Source organism: Portunus trituberculatus, chromosome 18 (genome assembly GCF_017591435.1).
Source record: "Portunus trituberculatus isolate SZX2019 chromosome 18, ASM1759143v1, whole genome shotgun sequence".
Taxonomy (NCBI): Eukaryota; Metazoa; Arthropoda; class Malacostraca; order Decapoda; family Portunidae; genus Portunus; species Portunus trituberculatus.
This window is the reverse complement of record NC_059272.1, coordinates 4,039,438-4,059,213: the sequence shown is the minus strand read 5'-3', so window position 1 is coordinate 4,059,213 and position 19,776 is coordinate 4,039,438. Positions and strand designations below refer to the sequence as shown.

Here is a 19,776-nt window from a genome sequence, read left to right as displayed (position 1 = left end):
ATACCTGGATATACATGTTATAGATAGGAAGAATGGTTGCCTTCACTGATTGCATATTGCACAGGTCACGGATAGCATAGTCAGGATCAGAGCCTTCCAAAAAATCTTTTTCTGCACTAAAGGCGGGTTCACACGTGCCAATTTACGACTGAAATTGGAAATCAGTAGAGTTTCCGACTGAATATCAGTCCCAAGCGATTTGAAAAAGCAGTCGCAAAACAAGGTTTTGTTCAATCGATATGCCACTTTATTTACGTTGTGATGTCACGGAGTAAGCTTTGAAAATGTGGTATCCAGGTGTAGAGATGTTAGAAATGGTGAAGGGAAAAAAACACATCTGGGACTACAGAAATTAATTATACACTAAAATAAAAGGCTTGCTCAAATCATCGTTTGACGAAATAGCTGCCATTCTACGAGAACTGTTTCCCTCACTGCAGGGGTGTTGTTGGGAGTGAGGATAGAAGACTTGTCAGGATTTGATTTGATCGCAATTGTGCATGGTTTTCTTAAGATTAGTGTGTGATAGACACTCCTTTCTTTCCTTCTACTTAGCCAGGGACGTATCCACAGGCATATTTTTTTCTATTGACTCTTCCCATACGCTAAAAGAAAAGAACCATGCACTGCTTCAGCATCGTCACAGGAGGAAGACATCTTGACGGGTAGCTGTTTGTTTACACTCACTTCCCGCCAAGGCGCCAATTAGTCGATATTTTCCAGTCACTTTGTGTGACGTTTTCCGACAAGAAGGGTTCAATCGATACTTCCAGCGACTTGCAATTTCAGTCGCAAATCAGCATGTGTGAACTCGTCTAAGTCATCTGCAAAGTAAGAGCAATATTGAGAGACTAATTCTTGAAGTTTATTTATTATTTATTTTTTTCTTTTACTGCACTTCTCCCACCTCTAATAAAGGCAGTGTATATTTTTGGGATATAGAAGAATTGTTAAATCTCTCAGTGTGTTGCAAAGTTCGCCTTCTGTCTGATCTTAAGAGATTTGCAACAATGAATAAATGTCCTTGATTAGAATGAAATATTAGGATATACAATATACTCCTTATTTTAACGTGCCTGTATACGTGTAGCATATCGTCTTTATATTTCTACATTATTTAGCACTTTAAACCTCCGCTCGTATGTTTTTTTTTTTCCTTTTTATCCCGGAAAACAATACTTGACAGTTTAATTAGATATAAGAAATTAACAAGTTACCATATTTTCACACCATAAGCTCCCAGACAAACAATCGAATCCAATTAAGATGAACTGGGAGAGAATCTGATTCTTTAAAAATATTAGTATCCCCGTTCGTACTATTTCTAGGAAAGAATACCTGACAAGTTAATTAGATATAAGTAATTAAATAGTAACCACATATTTTCCTCACCAATAAGACACGATCAAATCGACTATGGACTACCTAAGAAAGAATCCAATCCTTTAAGGACCACAATATCTGATCGTCTATTGTTTCTTACCTGGTCTTTTTTTTATTTCATTATTTTTTTTATCATCACTTCCTATAGTTGGTTTGTTTTTGTTGTTCTGTGTCGCCGCGGAAAAGGTGTTCTGAGGTTATATTTTTCTCTTTATTCAACCACTAGCAGCGACTGACAGCGTGAAGGAGCCCAGCGGGAAGGTAAATAAGGTGTGAGGAGGAGGCGTGAGGGACTAGAGCAGGTTAATTAAGGACAGGTCTTGAGGGGAGGGAGGGGAGAGGTGCACGGGGCGGATACGTTTTAATGAAAGTAATAAAAAACTATACAGTTATGGTTGATGATATTTGTGTGACGGGACGTATTTTATTGGTTGCGCTTTGCGTGTGGTGTCTGTGATCGCCTTGGCGTGATTAAGAGTCATTAGTCATGTGCTGTTTGTGTTTTAATTAGTGAAGAATTTTTTTTTTTTCCTATATTCGTTATTAACCTTTTGCATCGTTTATTATTCGTGTTTGTTTATGTTCATCCGAGTTTTTATCGTTTATACCCACGCAGTTTGTTCTTGCGTGTGTATTGTTTGCCTAGAGTTCTCATTCACGTGATTATAATTGCTAAGACTTGACTGGGCGAATGTGCATGTGTGTGTTTCTGTGTGCGTGCGCGTGCCTGGCCCAGTCACCCAGTGTGTCGTGACCTGTTTAGTGGAGCATGGGTCATTATGTAACAAGGGGGGCGGGGTGGGGGCCAGAGTAACACAAGGATATCCTGAGTGACCATATGTACCTCTCTTCCTGCTGCTCCTTCACTGTGAGTACTGGTGTGTGTGTGTGTATGTGTGTGTGTTAACTTTACCTGGCTATCCCACTCAGAGGTGTGTACAGGTGTGTTGGGCAAGGCTGTAGTGGGGTTTATGAAAATGACCTCAGCCTACTTACTGTGAGATGACTTTTTACTTCTAAGTTGAAATGATGCTTTGGTCAGTTTTCAGTTTCACCCAACCAAAGATTTTCTGATGTGGTTTAAGTGTTTCTAGTGAGATATATAGTGAACTGATTGATGTTCTACATCACTTCTGTCGCAAATGTGTAGTTTTCAAGTTATGATTTTTCAACCTATGCCTACCTCTTGGGGGACTTGTGTGAGATTGGGGTTTTTGGGTGGGGGAGCATAAAATTGAGAAATGCACGTTGCAAAACAGGTCTAAGATCAACAAAAACATAAAAAAATCAATGGAAATAGTACATAAACTACACCTTTGATGGCAGCAGTGGTGGCGACTGAGGTGAACGTTGCTATGTTATTCTTGACGCCCCTCTAGACTAGCCAGAGGAGGGGTGTAGCCCCCTGGACCCCCCCCTGGTTACTAACCAAACCCTAAGCAAAACCTAAAATAACTTAATTTTAACATTATATACAAAATGTAGTGAATTTTTGGCGACACTGCTCAACAATAACAGCAACTCTAGCCTCAGCCGCCGCCACTGTCGCCATCAAAAGTGTAATTTATGTATTTTAATTTTTTTTTTATGTGACGACTTTTTACCTGTTTTGTAACGTGCATTATATACTTGATTTAATGATCCCCCACCCAAAAACCCCAATTTTCCACAGGTCCCCCAAGATCATTGGGGAAGAGATTTAGGCATAAATTGAAAATTCATTTCTTAAAAAGTACCTATTTGTGATGGAAATGATGTAGACCATCAATAGTACACTACACATCTCACCAGAAACACAAGCCACATCAGAAAATTGTTGCTTGGGTGAAGCTGAAAATTGTCTGATGCTTTTTTTAATTTAAATTTTTTTATGTACTCAGTGAAGGGATTAGCAGTGAAATTAATGGACTTAATCAATCCAAACCTAACCTAACTTAAGGGGGGGCAAAACAGCTGAAATGGTAAAATGGGCTCAAAACATCTTTTTCTATTTTTTTGTATATTTACACAGGAAAAGTATCCAAGAATCAAGTTTTGGCTGGGAAATACAGTATATGTGTAGTACATATTTGTTGTACAAATAAAAAAAAAATTGAATCTTGCAATTATTACCATAGATATGTCATACTACAAACTTTAAACCCGTTTCTCTCAAAACGTCAATAAAACAACTTCAATGCGTAGCTGTGCAAAGAAAACTTCATGGATTTCAATAAAAATCACCATACTTATGCATTATGAGTATATCAACATTTTTACGTGGGCTTTTTGAAATATATTGAAAAACAATGGTTTGGGAGCATTTTTCAGGGAAAAAAAAGTGACGTCATCATTTACATAAACTTGTGAAAGCGATTTCTCACAAACTATAACGAATATAGCAAAAATGTCACGTAGAATTGTTGATATGCTATTCAACTACTACCATGCAAAATTTGGTACCTCTACAATGAAAATGTGAATTTCCGTTAATTTTTAAGTCATAACCGTCACAACAACGTAAGCTAAAATTTCTACGTCTGACATATTATCAGAAACTAGATTTTAAGCAAATTGTTAAATTTTGAGGCAAAAATATTGAAAACTTTTTTTTTTATGAATATTTTTTACCCAGCTGTTTGGCCCTCCCTTAACCTAGGCCTCAGATGGAAATGCTTGTGTCACTTTAATGTTATCCAAAGGTGCCCAGAGTTACAGGTGCAATGGATTGTGACTAGCAGCAGGTGTCTTGGTTGTGTGGTTGTGTGCATGCTGAAGGTGGAATGGGCTGGGTGTGCATGTGGATGTGGGGTGTGGTGTGAGGTGGTGTGTCATGCCTGTGTTTGTTCCCAGTGCATGGGTGTTGAGGTGGTCATGGCAGGATTGGTCTTGAGGATGTTTGGCTGCCAGTTGTGTTGATCGGTAGGTTGGGACAGTGGCATCATGCATTGATTGTGCCTTGGTGGTTGTGTGTGTGGATTTACCTAGTTGGACATTAGAGTTGGAGTGGGGCTCATAGTGACACCATATCTACTTTACCTTAAATTTGTGCACACTTTTTGCTGCTACAATCTCTTCACTCATTCCAATCCAGATGTTTACCGTCCCATGGGGAAAACTGAACTTCTTAATGTTCCTCAGACACTGAATTTTCATGATCTTGGAATGTCCTCTTGTTTGTCTATCTCCATCCTCCATGAGAAATACTAGGTATATTTACCTAGTTTACTTATGGTAGTTGTTTTGTACAGCATTTGAGTGGGGTTCATAGTGTCCTGTTTCCATATCTCCATTAATCTAATTTTTCCTTAAAGTTATGCACATTATGTGCTGTAACAACTTCATTAGCTATCCAGTGCCTTCCATTTTTCCACCATTCTGTGTGGAAAACTGTATTTTCCAATATCCTTCACACACTGCCTCACCCTGATCTTTTTATGTCCTCTTGTCCTTCCATCTTCTTCTGTCAACAGCACCAGGTCTTCTTTGTCTATCTTTTCAATATCATTTACTATCTTCTACATTGTTATTAGGTCCCCACATTCTCTTCTATATTGTAAGGTTCGCAGTCCCATTTCCTTCAGTTGTTCTTCATATGTGAGGTCCTTTAATTCCGGCACCAACTTTGTAGCAATCTTCTGTATCCTTTCCAATTTTCTTATATCCTTTTTAGAGCTTGGAGACCATACCACTGCTGCATATTCCAGCCTTAGGCATATCATACTTGTGAAGATTTTTTTCCATCATTTCTTTGTCCATGTAATGAAATGACACTTGTATTAGTCAACATTTTATATGATAGTCCAAATATCTTGCTTATGTGTTTTTCGGGGCTCAGATTTTCCTGTATGATCACTCTCAGATCTTTTTCCTCTTTTGTCTTCATTATTTGTACCTCTCCCATCAAATAGTTCCATACCGGTCTTCTCTTGCTCTTTCCTAGTTCCATTATGTGACATTTTTTAGCATTAAACTCCAATTTCCACTTCTTGCTCCATTCATAAATCTTGTTTTATATCTTCCTGCAACAGCAGACAGTCCTCTCTGCTTTTGATAACTGTTAGCAGCTTTGCATCATCAGCGAATAAATTTGTATAGTAACTGTTTATCCCAATGTGACTGTCGTTTACATAAATCTGAAACATAATGGGGCCTAACACTGACCCTTGTGGCACTCTGCTAGTTACCTTACTCCATGTTGAGTATTTATCTCTGATCACAGTTGATTCTCATTTCCTTATCCTTCAAATAATCTCTTGTCCATTCTAACAAAGTTCCAAACTAGTCTTCCATGAGAGACTTTGTCAAAAGCCTTTTTAATATTTAGGTATACAGTGTCTACCCATCCATCTCTGTTTTCAAGTCCTGCAATAACTTGAGTAGAAGCTTAATAAGTTTGATACACATGATCACCCTGTCCTGAAACCAAATTGTCTGTTCGACATGACTTGCTTCTCTTCTAGAAATTTAACGTATTTTTCTTTGATAATTATTTCACACAACTTTAGTCAACATTTTATATGATAGTCCAAGTGTGTGTGTGTATGAGTGTGTTTGTTTGTGTAGAAAGCAATGTCATGTGTGGCACAGGACTGCTTTGTATTAAATCATACAAGATGTGGGCATATACACAAAATTTTGAACAGAATAAACTTTTTTACATGGTCTTTCTTCCTTTAACTATTGAAGTGATATGAGGTTCCAACCTCTTGACTGCTGGCAGGATTGATTCAGTTTAGCGGACTACATTGTTTTGTGCAGTGAAGGTTGGTGGTTAGCGTTGGTCAGTGTTGGTCAGCATTGGTCAGTGTTGGTCATGAGGGTTTTTATGTGTCCAGTCACTGCTGAAAAGATTGTCAGGATGAAATGCCTCAAGTCATGATGATTGTGTATGATTTTTTATACAGCCAATAGTGATCACTTTCTGTAATGTTATCAAAAAGGTGATTTTATGATTGATGACCTGAGCAAGGACACATTCTGACCTCTCTTACATATGACTGGAAATTAACATTTGCAAAATTATAAAAAAAAAAAATATTTTCAACAGAGACAAAAATTGCTGAATGAACAAATTGTTGTTTAGTACGTCATTCTATTGATACTGTGAAGTTTATTTTGACATCACCAACACTAGATGGCCTAAGCATCTCCATTGGTGTGGTGTGGCTGGCTGAGCAACAACCAGGCTGTTGCTAATGATGTGTCAATGTTGAGAGGATGGCAAAGCTGTCACTGGAATTTTTGCATCTGTTGTTGTCTTTCTTGATGTTGGTCTAAATGTGGGAATTGTAACCATGAGTATGATGCAGTTGGCCTATTTCCTAAGATCAAGTATTTAACTGGGCTATTGCACCAAAAAGAATTAAGAAAATATTGAAAAAAAAACAGAATAATATGTAACCTTGATTCATATTTGATGCACCACAAACTCTTGCCCTTCAATCATGGCCTTATATGAACACACTACTGAGAAACATATCCTGTGGTGAGGAAGGAGGGAGGGAAGCAAGTAGTGGCAGAGACTGGCTTGTAGCCTTAGTATGGCTGTGTAGTGGACTGATGGCCTCATTGCAGCACCACGGTAACACTAACAGATGACCCGAGGTGATGATAAACTGGCCAATAAAGGATGTCACAGAGGATTAAAGCTCTTGTCAGGACATTCATGGCTAACACAAGCCTGACATGTTATCTATTAGGCCAAGATGATGAAGGCCCGAGTGAGTTTTTGGTTGGCCTTGACTGTTCTGTCACTGCAGATGTTTGAGTGTGTGCCAAGTGTCCTCTGGTGGGAAGTAGGTCTCTGCTGTGCCTGCTGTGCTGCATGTAGTGGTGTGTCTCCTGCTGGTGGGGTCCTTCAGATGTGTTGGAATTGTGGCCTCACCTGGATGACTGGCTAACTCTCTTGCTTTCTTCATATTCTTTTGCTTCTTTTCTTCTTTATCGTTTAATGTCCTTTTTCCCATCACAGTGGCGGTGGATGTCTGATGACTCTCCTCCACTCTCTTCTATCTTGTGCAAGCTCCTCATTCACTTTCAGCAGATTCATATCCTGCTTGCTTCTCATAATTCATACTTTGCATAACCAGGCAGTGAATGAGGCAGATTAGTAAATTTTCAGTAAACTACATATTATTTAGTGCCTCCAATCCAAAGTTTACACAGCTAGCTAGGTTAAACCATGCACTGCATTGAAAATGTAAGCAATGCATGAAGTCTAAGCAATTACAAGAAAGTTAACAATGAAAAGAAAGTATTTTTTAATTTCTTCCCAGTTCAAAGATGGGATGTAGCTGTAGAATGAGTAAAGATGTCTCAGAGTGATTGGCTATTAAGCAAAGGTCACTACACAACACTTTCTTCTTCCTCTCACCATTATTGTGTCCATCTCTAATGCAAGAGTTAACTGGTACTCTTAATCATTCATCCCTTTCTCTGGTAAACTGCAACTCCCTACCAGCTTCTATATTTCCATCTTCTTTGACCTGAACTCATTTAAGAGGGAGGTCTCAAGATATTTATCCCATTCTTTTAGCTAACTCTCTTGCACCTGCTTGGGAATGGAATCTGAGATTTTTTTTTGTTTAACCCCTTCAGGACTGGGAAACATTATTTATTACCTTGAGATTTGTGTATGATTGAACCATTTTATTGACATTAGGAAGGGTCTATGGAGGTCAGAAGATTAATGGCCCACATGAGTTTCTGAAGCTGTATAAGATCACTAAATAGTAAGCAGAATGAATATGGAAATGTGTCATGGTACTCAAGGGGTTAATGATTTTTGTTGCCTTTTGGTCAGATATCCCTTCTTACATAAAAAAAAAAAAAAAAAAAAATGAAATGGTGGTCAAAAGGTTAAAGACAAATTTGAATAACTGGCCATTAAGTGAAACAAATTGGTATATTTTCAGTATAAAATTATGTATATCAGCCATTGAGTGAAAAAGACTTTGGCATATCACATCTACTAAGTTAAAGGTAAAAATATTCAACCAACCAGTGAATTAAAGAAAACTAGCATATTTCCAGTGAACCACCTCCTGTTTGGTGAAAGATGGAGTTACTGCCTGCCACGTTACAGGTTCTGCACTCCCACACAGTGACCTCTTAAAGACATACAGTTAACAACATTTTCTCTTAATGCTGTGTGTGACCTTCCTTGTCCCTGTTATTGCTGGGTAACATTTTCCTACAACTACCAAGTGTGTTTAACTTGTTTTAGATGTTTAGGTTTGCCAGACAAGATCGTAGGTTGTTCTGTTGTCTAAAAAAAACAAATCAGTCAACTTGATTGAACTAGACAGAAGGAAATCAGTCTCTTTTGGAGCACTATATAATACATGATTCAAGGTTTTGGTGTACTACTATAATATTAGTTATTTATAATGATGAGTTTGTTCTGATAACCTTAGTGCACACACACACACACACACACACACACACACACACACACACACACACACACACACACACACACACACACACACACACACACACACACACACACAGCAGCAGCAGCAGGAAATTAGAAAGAATCCTAAGGACTGCTACAAAGATGGTGCCAGAAATAAAAGACCTTCCCTATGAAGAAAGACTGAAGGAAATGGAACTACCAACTTTGAAGGATGGATGGGAAAGAGGAGATTTGATAATGATTTATAAGATAGTGGATCGTATGGAAAAGATAGACAGAGAAATCTGGTATCACTGATTGAAGATGGAGATAGATGGACAAGAGGAAACTCTAAGATCATGAAAAGTCAATGTTTGAGGAACATAAAAATATTTAGTTTTCCATATAGGACAGTGAACATCTGAAATGGATCGAGTGAAGAAATTGTAACAATAGAAAGTGTGCATATATCTAAGGAAAAGTTGGATAAAATTAGATATGGAGACAGGTCACTATGAACCCAGGTCAAACCCTGTAATATATAACTAGGTAAAACACACACACACACACACACACACACACACACACACACGTGGTCGCTGAGCTCCAGAGCAATCATCTATAATTCTACAGTTACCTAAGAGTAACCAAGGTGGGAAAGGAGCTGGTAATGTTTGTCCCGTCTCCATATAGTCATTTTAACTGTTGATTAGCAAAATAATGTCCAGTGAAGGTAAATATAAACAGTAGCCTGCGTTTGAGCCATCAGCTGGTTTGTTTACGTCTGCGCAACATGGCGGCCGTGAACTCGAAAGAGGAATCAGACTTCACAGGGTTTCAAGGAATAATGGAAAAGAGTGCTTATGTGAAGAAAATTCTGGAGTTAGAAGGTAAAATTGAAAAACTGTTTGAAAAGTATGAGGGCCTGGAAACGAGTTATGACAATGTAAAGAGAGACTGTGCCGATATGAAGAAGGAAAATGCAGCACTGAAAGAGGAAGTTAAGCTAATTAAAGTGAATTGCGAAAAATGTGGAGAATCTCTAGGAAAAGTGATGGAGAAGCAGGCTGAATGGAAAAAAAGTCAGGAAGTGGAAAGAAAGGAGGTAAATTACAAAGTTGCAAGTCTGGAAAAGGAAATCAAAGAGTCAGGGAGAAAACTTTGGGCCTTGCTGAAATTATAGATCAACAGATCATAGAAGAGAAGATAGCTGAGAAAGTGGTGAAGGTTATTAAGTCAAATGAGACATTGGTGAGGGAAACTGTAGACAAAAAGAGATGTGTGGTGATATTTGGTGTGGAGGAGGATAAGACACCGAGTAAAATGGAGAGAGAAAAACATAAAAAGGTGATAAATAATATCATTAATGTGGTGCAAGAGGAGGAAAAGACCTAGTACAAGAAATAGAGGACTTCCATAGAATTGGAAAGTTCACAAGAGAAGGTATGAGGCCAATAAGAATCAAACTTAAGTCACAAAAGGATGTAGATGAATTGGTGGAGAAGTCATGGAGGCTAGCCCAGCAGGAAACAACAAGGAAGATTTGGTTGAGAAGAGATCTCGGTGAAAAGGAAAGAGAAATGTTAAATGAGTTGAGAAAGGAGGCTTTGAAAAAAATGAAGAGAGGACAGAAGAGAGAAGAAAGAGTTTTTCTGGAGAATCTTGGATATGAGACTGAGGAAGTGGTTCATAACCCAGAAAAGTACAGCAAGAAAGGACTAAAGAAACTTACATATGAGCGAAATGTAATGTATTCCAACATAAATGGAGTGATATCGGGATTTTAGAACTCAACGATTACTTGAGGGACAAGAACCCAGATATTGTGGGTCTTACTGAAACAAAACTGAGAGAGGAGAAGACCTGATGAAGGTTGGAGAAGGGAAATATAACGTTTGGAAAAGAAATAGAGTAGGTAAGATGGGAGGAGGAGTGATGTTGCTGGTTAAAAAAGATATAAAGGTGGATCAAGTGAAAAAGGTATGGGAAAGGCAGAAGTGCTAAAGATCAGAGCAGAAACTAATGAAGGAAAAAAGAGGCACTACATAGTGGTGTACGTACCACCTAAGACAAATGCATGGTCAGTACAGGAATATGAAGAAATGATAAGTGATACAGGAACATGTCTGGAAGAAATGTTGGGTGGCTGTGAACGAACTATAATGATGGGAGATTTTAATTGTAAAGAGGTGTGTTGGGAGGACTGGTCAATGGAAGGATCAGAGACAACATGGGAAATACACTATTGACACTGGCAATGGAAAATGTGTTAACTCAGTGGGTCAAAGAAGATACTAGGTTTGGAGGAGAGGGAGCATCGTCAAGACTGGACTTGGTCTTTAGTACAGAGCCAATGGTCATTGAGGAGATGAGGGTGGAGTGCCCTTTAGCAAAGAGTGATCATGCAGTTTTGGAGTTCAAGGTGATAGACGAAGAGAAATCTAGAAGAAATGAAGAATATAAAGTGGGAAGATGGAATTATGCCAAGACAGATTTTGGAAACCTAAAGAAATTCTTTCAAGAGACAAATTGGATGAAATTCAAGAGTGCTAAGGAGCAAATGAAAAGTGGAAGGAATTTATAAAAATATACAAAGAAGGTGAGAAAAATTTGTACCAATAAGACAACATAGAGAAGTTGGAAAGCAGGACTGGTTTAACGATAGATGTGAAAAGGCTAGAACAAGAAAAGAGGATGCATGGAAGAGGTGGAGAAGGAAAAGACGGATTAAGCAGTGGGAAAGTTACAAAAGAGCAAGAAATGAATATGTGTTGATTAGAAGAGAAGAAAGAAAGAAACAAGAAAAGGATATAATTGATAAATGTAAAGACCAACCAAGGCTTTTTACAGACATGTGAACAACAACATCAAAAATAGAGAAAGTATTGAAAGTTTAGAAGTAAATGGAGTATACAGTGAAGATCCCAGGGAAATGGCAGAGGCTATGAATGGATGCTTTCGGAAGGTATTCACAAAGGAGACTGCTTTTGACAAACCACTGGTAATGGAACAGAAAGGGATTATGAAGGAGTTTCAAGTAACTGTGGAGGAGATCAAGAACATGATGGGGAGTTTAGAAGTGAGAAAAGCTGTGGGACCTGATGGGGTATCAGGATGGATTTTAAGAGAATGCAGGGAGCAATTGGCAGAAAAAGTTTGTGAAGTAATTGATGCCTCATTAAGGGAAGGTGTAGTGCCCCAAGACTGGAAAAGAGCTAACATTGTCCCAATCTATAAATCAGGTAACAAGAGAGACCCATTGAACTATAGACCAGTGTCACTTACAAGTGTGGTAGCTAAGATGTGTGAGAGGGTGGTGAAGACTAGATGGACAGACTTCTTGGAGAAAAATGACATACTTTGTGAGTGTCAATTTGGTTTTAGGAAAGGGCGTTCATGCACGACAAACCTGATATGTTACTATTCGAGGGTGATAGATGTAATACAGGAAAGAGATGGTTGGGCTGATGGAATATATCTGGATTTAAAAAAGGCCTTTGATAAGGTACCACACCAGAGACTGATCTGGAAACTTGAAATGGTAGGAGGAGTGCATGGCAGTTTACTAAAATGGATGGAAGACTTTTGGTAGGAAGAGAAATGAGAACAATAATTAAGGACAGACCATCAGAATGGGGATTGGTGGAGAGTGGAGTTCCACAGGGATCAGTGTTGGCACCAGTAATGTTCGCAGTCTACATAAATGACATGGTGGATGGGGTGTCCAGTTATGTGAGCCTATTTGCAGACGATGCAAAATTGTTAAGAAAAGTGAGATGTGACAAAGATTGCGAACTACTCCAGGAAGACTTGGACAGAATATGGAAATGGAGCTGTACATGGCAAATGGAGTTCAACACGACAAAATGCAAGAAAATAGAGTTTGGCAAGAGTGAAAGAAGAATCAGGAGTATGTACAAGATAGGAAATGAAGACATAAAACCAGTCATGAAGAAAAAGACCTTGGGGTGACAATTACCAATGACCTATCGCCAGAGAGACATATAAACAAAATAATTGGAGAAGTATTGAACTTATTGAGGAACATAAGAGTGGCGTTCGTATATCTAGATGAAGAAATGATGAAGAAAATAATTACTGCAATGATAAGACCGAGGCTTGAATATGCAACAATACAGTGGGCTCCGAACTTAAAGAAACACATAAGGAAACTAGAGAAAGTACAGAGGGCTGCAACGAAAATGGTGCCTGACTTAAGAGATTTGACTTATGAAGACAGACTGAAAAGAATGCAACTTCCAACCCTGGAAAACAGAAGAGAAAGGGAGACCTGATAGCAATATACAGAGTGATGATTGGCATGGAAAAAATGGATAGGGAAGATCTGTGTATGTGGAATGGAAGAATGTCGAGAGGGCATGGGAAAAAACTAAAATGGCCACTTATAGGAGAGATGTGAAAAAATATAGCTTCCCTCATAGAAGGGTGGAAGCATGGAATAGTTTAGACGTGGAAGTGGTCAACGCAAGGAATATTCATGATTTTAAGAAAAAGCTGGACATTAATAGATATGGAGACGGGACAACACGAGCATAGCTCTTTTCCCGTATGTTACAATTAGGTAAATACAATTAGGTAAATACACACACACACACACACACACACACACACACACACACACACACAGTATGGAAGTGGTGTCAGTAATGACTGTGCATAGTTTTAAAGAAAAATTGGATAAGTGTAGATATGGAGATGGGGCCACACGAGCATAAAGCCCAGGCCCTGTAAAACTACAACTAGGTAAATACACACCGCGTAATGTAGTGGTTAGCACGCTCGACTCACAATCGAGAGGCCTAGATTTGAGTCCCGGAAAGTGGCGAGGCAAATGGGCAAGCCTCTTCATGTGTGGCCCCTGTTCACCTAGCAGTAAATAGGTACGGGATGTAACTGGAGGGGTTGTGGCCTCACTTTCCCGATGTGTGTTGTGTGTGATGTGGTCTCAGTCCTACCCGAAGATCGGTCTATGAGCTCTGAGCTCGCTCCGTAATGGGGAAGACTGGCTGGGTGACCAGCAGACAACCGAGGTGAATTACACACACACACACACACACACACACACACACACACACACACACACACACACACACACACACACACACACACACATAGTGTAGTGGTTAGCACGCTCGACTCACAATCGAGAGGGCTGGGTTCGAGTCCCAGTAAGCGGCGAGGCAAATGGGCAAGCCTCTTAATGTGTGGCCCCTGTTCACCTAGCAGTATATAGGTACGGGATGTAACTCGAGGGTTTGTGGGTTCGCTTTCCTGGTGTGTGTTGTGTGTTGATGTGGTCTTAGTCCTACCCGAAGATCGGTGTATGAGCTCTGAGCTCGCTCCTTAATGGGGAGGACTGGCTGAGTGACCAGCAGACGACCATGGTGAATTACACACACACACACGTACACACACACACATACATGGAAAAAAACTAATAAAAGACATCTGTCTAAATGACGTGAGAAAGTACAGTTTCCCGCATTGTAGTATTGATAAGTGGAATAAACTGAGCAGTGATGTCGTTGAGCCAGTGTGTGTCAATCAGATGAAAGAGAGATATGACAGTAGTGGATAAGGAGACAGGACACAGAGAGCTTAGCTTGGGTCCTGTAATACACAAATAGGTAAATACAAATAGGTAAATACACACACACACACACACACACACACACACACACACACACACACACACACACACACACACACACACACACACAGTGTGCATAACTTTAAAGAAAAACTAGAGAGATGGAGACAGGACACTATGAGTCCCGCTCGAACCCTGTAAATACAACTAGGTAAATACACACACACACATGCACTCACACACACACACACACACACACACACACACACACACACACACACACACACACACACACACACACACACACATAGTGTGCATAACTAAAGAAAAACCAGATAGCGTAGACTGGGCTGAATATGGGCCACTTTTTACATCTTTTATTATAAAATCTACACAAATCAACCAAATCAATTGAAAATTTGTGTGAAGGTACCTTATTATGTAATACACATTCCCTGAAAGAAAATAATAATTTTGTTTATCATTATAGAAATTATTAACATAAATAAGTGGCCTACTCTATGCCGAAGTCCTGGGGAGAATGGGGCCAACCTTTGGGGTGAATTGGGCCATCCTTTGGGCCACTAAAGTTTTAATGTTTTTTTCAGTATCTTTTATGTATTTTACTTTTTCTTTTCACTTTCTCTCTCTCTCTCTCTCTCTCTCTCTCTCTCTCTCTCTCTCTCTCTCTCTCTCTCTCTCTCTCTCTCTCTCTCTCTCTCTCTAGAATATGTTTTTAGATTTTTCATAGTTCTTATAGGCCACATCCACACCTCAAATCTGATAAGATGTCCCTACAAGCTTTATGGGTCCACAAAACACATATTTCACATCAACAGAGTCATTAACATCATCCCTTTTCGGCCTGTGATATGTCATTTGGTTTTCTTTCCAAAAACTTCATTTTCAAGAACTCTTTGCCACATATAATCACACGCCCAATATATGCTTTTCCATAATCCACCCATAGTAGCCATTTTCTTCTATTTCTCTCTTTTTCTGTATTCCACTGTACTTCCGAGCATTAAACATTGCAACACCTTCAATTTCTTCATCTTCGTCCATGTCCTCTATACTGTTGATTGAAGAATGACTGCTTTTCAATAGCTCAGCATCTTCCTCCTCTGCTGAACTTGGCTCCTTTAGTGGAGAGCTGTTGTGGAATCTCTTCCTTGATGTCCTTTCTTCTGGCACTTTCCTTTTCTTTTCTACAGTCTCTTCTTCAAACTCTTCCAGAAAGTCGTCAACATCTTCCCTAGATGAAACTTCTTTCCTTTTCTTGTGGTTCAGTTTTTTCTTCTGCTTTCTTCTTCTTTTCAAGGATCATCTTTTCTTTCTTCTCATCTGCTTCTAAGAACTCATCGTGCGTTATGATGCGACTATGGACATCTATTTTTCTCCTTGCCATTGTCTGCGTTGTACCACTAGTGGTTGGGTAGGGCTTTCTGAAAACATCTGCCATTATCTGCTTGAAAGAGGTTGAAGGGGAAATCATCTCTCTGGGAGGACTGACCCTTTTTGGAGTCGCTGGTTTGTGGACTGGCTCAGAACATGTCTGGACACTTTTACATAATTTATACAGATCTGGGTTGAATGTTTTCACTGCGGTCAGGTGGATACAAACCAGTCATTTTAAAGGCCATTTTTACATTTGGAAAACTGAAACATTCATCCCAAACCTTGCCCACCAAATCTACGAATTCTCCTTTGGTAATTTTCTGAGCATAGTTTGCTGCTTGGCAATAGTGGCATCCCACCTGGTCTTCAAAGGCTTAAAATAGCAAACATGAAGAGGTTGCAGTACGTCAATGGCATGAGGAGGAAGTTTAATGATAGTTATAACTTATAACTAAAAAAAAAACATTACGAAGCTTTAATTTAGCAAAAACATAATGAAAGTGTGGTAGCCTGATATACCCCAGTATACGAAATACACCAGGGTGAATCAGGTCACTCATTGAAGTGCCTATAGCACTAAAACTAAAAGGAATTTTTTATTTCTGATTAAAGCATGCAAAAGAACAGAGAATTATCTATATGACCTGCAATTTTATAAAGATTTAGAAAAATTTGTGTACTTTCAGGAGAAATTGAAGAAGTTTTTTTTTCGGATGTGAAAATTTTGCAATTTTGAAAAACACACTGTTTTGGGGGGATGCCCTAGGAACCGTAAATTTTCGGTCAGGACCAAATACTTTTTTAAGGTTGTGTAGATACTGAAGTTGGCTTTCAAGCCCAGTATTCACTTTTTTCAGTTTTCAAAACTTTCATGAATTTTTGAGGAGGGGTCCAATTCACCCCAGCTGGCAGGGGGACCAATTCACCCCGGTCTATGCTAAATGGAGGCAGGACACTATGAGCCCCGCTGAAACCCTGTAAATACAACTAGGTAAACACACACACACACACACACACACACACACACACACACACACACACACACACACACACACACACACACACACACAAATAAGATCTGGGAATGGAGTAAAAAGTGGGAGATGGAATTCAATGTGGACAAAAGCCATGTCATGGAAATGGGAAAGAGTGAAAGACGACCAGTGAAAATCTATAAGATGGGAGATGGAGTAGAACTGGAGAAAGTAAAAAGGAAAAGGATTTGGGAGTGACGATGGAAGAAAACAATCAACCGGCAAGCCATATTGATAGAATTTTCAGAGAGACATATAATTTGCTAAGGAATATTGGAATAGCATTTCACTACATAGACAAAGAAATGATGAAGAAACTGATAAGTACTATAATAAGACCCAGATTGGAATATGCAGTAGTGTGGACCCCTCATAAAAAGAAACACATAAGGAAGCTGGAGAGACTACAAAAAATGGCTACAAGAATGGTCCCAGAAGTTGAAGGGATGACATATGAAGAGAGACTAAAGGCTTTGGATCTTCCAACATTGGAACAGAGAAGGGAAAGAGGGGATCTCATACAAGTTTATAAATTGATAAACGGAATGGACCAAGTGGACAATGAGTATCTAATCCTGAGAGAAGAATATGCCAGTCGAAGCACAAGATTGCATAGTAAGAAGCTGAGGAAAGGAAGATGTGTAAGAGATATTAAAAAGTATAGTTTCCCGCAAAAATGTATTGAGACGTGGAACAGTTTGATTGAAGAAGTAGTGTCTGCAACGAGTGTGCATACTTTTAAAGTAAGATTGGATAAGTTTAGATATGGAGACGGGGCCACACGAGCATAAAGCCCAGGCCCTGTAAAACTACAACTAGGTAAATACATTCACCACGGTCGCCTGCTGGTGTGTGTATGTGTAATTCACCTCGGTCGCCTGGTGGTCACCCAGCCAGTCTTCCCCATTACGGAGCGAGCTCAGAGCTCATAGACCGATCTTCGGGTAGGACTGAGACCACATCACACACTCCACACACTGGGAAAGCGAGGCCACAACCCCTCGAGTTACATCCCGTACCTATTTACTGCTAGGTGAACGGGCCACACATTAAGAGGCTTGCCCATTTGCCTCGCCGCTTCCCGGGACTCGAACCCGGCCCTCTTGATTGTGAGTCGAGCGTGCTAACCACTACACACACACACACACTAGAACAATTTATTTTCTTACATTTTTATCCTACTTGTTTTCCTTATGGTTTTTATTATTGTATATTCTTAGCTGAGTGAGTGGGGAGTGTGAAAAGAGAGATTAGATGGGAATGATCAGTGGAAATAGACAAGCATGCCTTACACAAAGCCTGCCTTGTGTTGCCCTGACAGTTTTTTGCAATTTCCCTTGTTTTCTTCTCTATGTTTTCTAGATCATTGGAATATGTCAGAGGAAGATGTATAAAAAGAACAGCCACAGTTTTAAAGGAAAATATGATAAGGGTGCATGAAGAGACAGGATGTAGTGAACTTTGTGTAATCATCTCAAACCACTGATAAAAACACAACATAGCATACCCAAGTATTGTGTGTAGAAATGCTTTGTTTTCTCTCTCTCTCTCTCTCTCTCTCTCTCTCTCTCTCTCTCTCTCTCTCTCTCTCTCTCTCTCTCTCTCTCTCTCTCTCTCTCTCTCTCTCTCTCTCTCTCTCTCTCTCTCTCTCTCTCTCTTACCATGACAGTTTTCAAAGACCACACACACAGAGATGATAAGTTGGTTTCTCAAGACTGTTTTTCTTATTAATAATGTAAAAATGTTGTTAATCTGTCACTAGACCCATAAAAACAACCTTAATAACCCTTGTAGCTCCAACCATAGCCTTTTGAATGGAGTGGAGGTGCAATGCAGAAGTGTGCCAGAATATAGTCCTATGACAGAAAGAGAGAGAGAGAGAGAGAGAGAGAGAGAGAGAGAATAAGAAGTTATCTATTTATTTTTATTTTTCTTTATCTATCTTCTTGAGTAGAGAACCAGATATTTAAGGAACTGTGAGTGGATGTGACGCCAATGCGGGGAAGTTCAGTGACGTGCTGACTCCCACACTACAGTTCTATTCACTTGTCACAATGCAGGTTTTTTTTACATCAGTGTGCTTTTTAACTGCTGGTGGTGGGGAAAGGTCAGAGTCCAGGCAGAAGTCACCAGGTATGAGAGCAGTGGTGAGTGGTGTGTCATTCCTGCACCTACACACTTCCTGCAGTGGGTGGCACAGGCCAAAGAACATCAAAGATAAGGGAAGCTGCAAGAACAATGAAATAGGTTTTGAATTATGACTCATTTAAGAGGGAGATTTCAAGACTTATAGGTTTTATGTCTTATCAATTTCTCTCCTCTGATTGACTGTCTTAGCTTCTTTCTCACCTCCGCAATGTTGTATCTCTTGCTATCTTCTATTACTATTTTCATGCTAACTGCTTTTCTGATCTTGCCAACTGCATGACACCCTCCCATAGCTTTGCTGCACTAAACTTTTTCTTCCTCTCACCCATATTCTGTCCACATCTAATGCAAGAGTTAACCAGTACCCTCAATCATTCATACCTTTCTCTGATGAACTCTGGAACTCCCTTCCTGCTTCTGTATTTACATCTTCTTATGACTGTAACTTGCTTAAGAGGGAATTTTTAAGACATTTATCCCTTTCTTTTGGCTAACCTGCATGGGGACTAGCAACTAAGTGGACATTTTGTTTACTCTTTTGTTGCCCTTGACCAGTTTTCCCCACTTACATAAAAAAAGACATTTATCCCTTTCTCGTGACTAACTCTCTTGGACCTGGTCAAGGACTTGCATCTAAAGTGGGCATTTGTTTAGTCATTTTTCTTGCCCTTGGCTGGATTTCCCTCTTACATAAAAAAAGATAAAGATTCTCCTGATAATTTATATTAATGGAGGATGATAGATATTACTTGGACCAGGAAAAAGTGAAAATCATGAGGCTTACAAGGAGATCAATATGCAACACTGAATAGTTAATAATTCTG

General features: G+C 39.4%; 1 protein-coding gene across 8 annotated transcripts in view; it reads left to right on the top strand.

The window, feature by feature from the left end:
- Positions 1 to 1,517: 1,517 nt before the first annotated feature.
- The window catches only part of LOC123505792 (mitogen-activated protein kinase kinase kinase 7-interacting protein 3 homolog), a 146,949-nt gene continuing 128,690 nt past the window's right edge, over positions 1,518 to 19,776 (top strand). For 4 of the 8 annotated variants that reach the window (XM_045257495.1, XM_045257499.1, XM_045257494.1 and 1 more), the window contains exon 1: positions 1,518 to 1,644. The gene's annotated coding sequence lies outside the window, so the exon portion shown is untranslated. The remainder of the gene's footprint in view (positions 1,645 to 19,776) is intronic. The other 4 variants (XM_045257497.1, XM_045257498.1, XM_045257490.1 and 1 more) reach the window with 1 other exon arrangement.